The sequence below is a fragment of the Dermacentor silvarum genome, chromosome 2 (genome assembly GCF_013339745.2).
Source record: "Dermacentor silvarum isolate Dsil-2018 chromosome 2, BIME_Dsil_1.4, whole genome shotgun sequence".
NCBI classification, from domain to species: domain Eukaryota; kingdom Metazoa; phylum Arthropoda; class Arachnida; order Ixodida; family Ixodidae; genus Dermacentor; species Dermacentor silvarum.
In genome coordinates this window covers 4,906,841-4,911,671 of record NC_051155.1, presented here as the reverse complement: position 1 = coordinate 4,911,671, position 4,831 = coordinate 4,906,841, and positions in this window count along the sequence as shown.

Here is a 4,831-nt window from a genome sequence, read left to right as displayed (position 1 = left end):
TCTTGTGCAGAAGCTATTAGAACCATTACAAGTAATTATCCGTGATGTGGCTTTTCCAAATTTACCTACTGCGACATTAAGTGCTGAATTCGGTGATATGTGACGAGGCGAGTAGATAGACAGTGAGTAGTAGACAGTGAGTAGCGCCTGTGTGTTCGTACGTCTCATTCTTTGTCCTCGTCCTTACTAAGCGCTGAAATACTGCCTTCATGATGAACCAACAAGCCCATCTTGCCACTCTGGTGGACTTCATTGTGTATGAGCCTGCCATTAAAGGACCGTTGTGCTAGGGAAGAGGAAGAAGACAGGACAAGCCTCGTCAGATGCTGTCAGCCGTTCTCTGGTAGCAGCAGCCTGTATATATTGTCTCACCAGTGTACTTGTGAATCCCCGTGACAATATTTTCTAATAACGCAAAGTTTCTTCCTATTCGATACCTAGAAGGTTTGTTAGATGACCACCTCGACAACCTCAAACTGAAAGCAGTCATAGCCACAAATGCGTCTGTCAGTGAAGAGAAGACGGGAGTGGGCATTTTTTCCCCATCATTAAATTGGTCTTTTTCTCTTCGACCGCGCGACTTTACACCAGCATTTCAGGCCGAGTTATTGGCGATCATTCTAGCTCTATGAAAACTTACCACGTCTATTTCTTCAGGAGTAATCATAACCGACTGCTTGTCTGTTTGTTCTGCTCTATTAGCGCCTTATTCATATACCATGCTCCGAGAATTTCATTAATCTATCCCGCAACATTTACGCCTCATCCATCTGGTATATGTGCCAGGGCACGTGGGACTCACTTTAAAAGAGTCAGCACACAAACACACTAGAAGCGGCGTCTCTTAAGACCCTGGTACTTAGGATCCTATGACCTTCCGCACACCTCACTTCTGCAAGATTAAAAAAAAAATATGCTGTCCAAGAAGAACATGCCAAATCATGTGCATTAAATAACACCGATTTTCAGCTCCTTAGATTTCCATGGCACAGCAGATGGTGTTCAACAAGAAAATTTGAAGTTTCATTTACGCGAATGGCGTTGCCAATACCAAGCTTAATTTTATTCCCATAGGTCTGGTTTGGCACCTGCCGCTGACTGTTTTTATTGCAATGAACCGGAAGCAATGGATCATTTCTTTATAGAGGGTCGTACGTTCACTGTGGAAAGAAAACAACTTCTAGAAGGTCCCCATCTTGCATTGGTCATTACGCTTCCTGTCATACTGTCTCTCGGGGCGTCGGCACAAGGACGCTGCAATAGGAACGTCTGTGAGGCGATATTCAATTTTGCAAGGGAAACAAGGTGACTAACATGTTAATTTTCTTGTTTTATTTTGATCAAGAAGAAAGCAAAAATATTAACTTCACATTGTAAGATAATATAGCAACTAATCTGATATTAACGCTGAGTGTTCATTTCATATCTGAATCCTAAATAAGAAAATCCTATTTAAGAATTCTTCCCTTTTATACCCACTGCCGCCCGATTCAAAAAAAATTAAATTATGGGGTTTTACGTGCCAAAACCAGTTCTGATTATGAGGCACGCCGTAGTGGGGGACTCCGGAAATTTGGACAACCTGGGGTTCTTTAACGTGCACCTAAATCTAAGTACACGGTGTTTCCGCATTTCGCCCCCATCGAAATGCGGCCGCCGTGGCCGGGATTTGATCCCGCGACCTCGTGCTCAGACCCACCATAGCCACTGAGCAACCACGGCGGGTCCGCCCGATTCAATGCCAATCCACCGTAGTGAGTTGTTTCATACATATAGGCACTAAAATAAACCAAACCAAACCAAGCTAAGTGGCCCATGTATGGAAGTGCAAGATAGTTAGGATGACCTGGAAAGGAGGTCCAGAAGGAATAATATATTCTTTGTGGCTTTGAAGATACCGTAAAAGAAACGGAGGAAGAGTCAGATGCCAAGGTGCCTTCTTTTTGTACCGAAAAATTGAGACCGTCACTTCAATCTGAGTCAGTTGAAATAGCCCGTAGACTGTCTCCGGAGGAGAGAAAGTGTGTGACCACGTGTTTGCTCGCCTCGCACCCGCCTTTTCCCGCCACTTGAGGTCTCATGGTGAGGCCGCGTTTCTTTCGTTCTGCCGAAGAGCAGGCAGCGTTCAAGTAACGGCAGCGGCAGCTGGCCCGTGAACGTCTCCAAACGCTCAAAAAACCAACCAACCCCTCTCCTACAGCTGGACAAGCTTCGCGTGCACCCCTGTTCCCGGTAGCGGAGGGGTTTAAAATTTGTTTTTATGCCATGAATATGACAGTTTTCTCCGTTACTTCTGTAGTAGTTGTGTAGGAGTCTTCTTAAGTTGTACCGGACTATAGTCCGGTACAACTTAAGAAGACAGGACAGGCCCCGCCTAGATGACCGAAGTGCAGCGGCCGATTGCCTCCGCGACTAAATAGTCCCGCTACGGCGGCCGCATTTCGATGGGGGCGAAATGCGAAAACACCCGTGTACTTAGATTTAGGTGCACGTTAAAGAACCCCAGGTGGTCCAAATTTCCGGAGTCCCCCACTACGGCGTGCCTCATAATCAGAACTGGTTTTGGCACGTAAAACCCCATAATTTAATTTTTTTTTTAAGTCCCGCTGACGCGGCTCGGGCCAGCTTGAAGCGAGGGTTGCCATTATTGAGACGCCGGTTACTTCAAGCTCGACCGGCGTTACTACTGGGTAGCGTGGCGTTCTCGGCAGTCTGCAGGCGTCCGGTAGACCATAGCGACCAGGCAGGGGCAAAACGATTTCTTAGTGTGAAACCTGCCTAGTTTATTTCATGGTTGAAGAAGGTTAGAAAAAAAAAGAGAATAAATGAATCGAAAATACATGGTGGGGCCGCTTAAATAGGCCCGCTAACATCGTAGGCGGGATTTCGCTCACGTCAACGTCACGTGACATGTACTGAGTCCGGTCGGGGGTGCGGCAGCTGCTCCCTCTCTCCTAGGCGACGTTTCGGGCGCTTGCCTCCGATAGCGGTGACTTGAGGCTTCTGTCGTGAATCGTTCGCTCTCTGGGTGCACGTACGCAAAGGGCCTGGTAAACAATGCGGCACGACGCCCCGGTGGTACACAGTTCGGGGAAGGTGGAACTTCTCGCCTGCTGGATGCACGCACACACAAGGGGGCCATAAATCACTGCGACTCGCCCGCCAGATTGAGGACCACTCGAGACAACCATAGCAAATCAGGGATTCACCCTCTGTTGGTTTAGGCATGGGCCTCCGTTAATTCCCCCTGCACGGGGCGTCACATGTTAATCGTTACGACCGGGCTGTCATACGTCAATCGTAATAATTTTGACACGGGGCGTGACATGTGAATCGTGAAAGAATCTCCGGCGGGGAAGGAAGATCCGGACGCGTAGGGGCCAGCAGCCACTGGGTGAGAGATCGGCGTTTCAGCAGCAGAATTTCCCTCCGTGGTGATGAACCCTAGGTTCGTAGCTTGTAGATTCCCTGGAGTCGTTCATCTGTTCTCGGAGCGCTGTTGTGTGCCTTTGCTCCCTGGTCCGGTCCGGTTAAACAGGACTTGCAAACAGGTCTCGCAACTTTTAGTCTCCTGCTTGGCCACCTAATCACTCCAGAACAGTGCGGGACCCACAACCCCAAACAAGCGAGCACAAGGCCACTCTCCCCCAAGACACACCAGACTTTACAAAAAAAGAAAAACTGCTACTGCTTTCTCATCCCTTTCGCGCGTCCTCCCCCCTAAACACTAAAAACAGTCATTTCCCGAAAGCGTTAGGGCGTGATTACTAAATCCGCTAACAATCACCTACAACTACGCGATAAAAAAGAAACGTAAGAAAAGAATACCAACGTAAAAATGACACGGAAACCAAAGTGGACATGAGGCTAGCGATACACTAGGGGCGACGACTCAGACCATCTGCATTTCCATTAAGTTTACCTTTCTTGTAGCGAATGTCAAAATTGTACTGCTGAAGTGCTAAGCTCCAGCGCAAGAGACGGCCGTTTTGGAGGGACATTGATTGCAGCCACGTCAGAGGACAGTGGTCCGTCTGGATGGTGAACCTCGAACCCGCAATGTAACAGGCTAGCTTCTGACCGCCCACACAACGCAGGCACATTCTTTTTCAGAAGCACTATATGCTTCCTCGCGGGCAGTGAGCTTCCTACTGGCAAAGAGTACAGGGTGCTCCTCGTCATTATCTCCCTTTTCACAAAGCACAACACCCATTCCACGATCACTCGCGTCGCACTGAACAATGAACGGCTTAGAATAATCCATCGCGCTTAACACTGGTTGACTCGTCAGAGCCATCTTCAGTTTACAGAAAGCCCTTTCCTTGGCTTCGTCCCACTGTATGGTTTGTGGTTCTGTTTTTCTCAGCGCATCTGTCAGAGTGCTTGCAACATCGGAGTAACGCGGAATATATCTTTGGCAATATCCTGCTAATCCGAGAAATCACCGAATATCCCATTTAGTGCGAGGCTGTGGAAAACTTTCGATCGCAGCTAGTTTGACCTCGGAAGGCCGGCGGCGGCCTTGACCAATCGCATGACCAAGGTAGGCCACTTCGGCACGCCCAAATTGGCACTTTGTTGCTTTGGCAGTTAAGTTAGCTTCGCGCAGCCGGGCCAATACGGCTCGCAGATGCGTCAGATGTTCTGCCCATGATGCTGAAAAGATCGCGATATCATCGGGATACGACAGCGCAAAATTCTCCATACCACGCAACACCCGGTCCATGAGGCTAGAGAAACAATAGGGAGCGTTTTTCAGTTAGCTTCGCGCAGCCGGGCCAATACGGCTCGCAGATGCGTCAGATGTTCTGCCCATGATGCCGAAAAGATC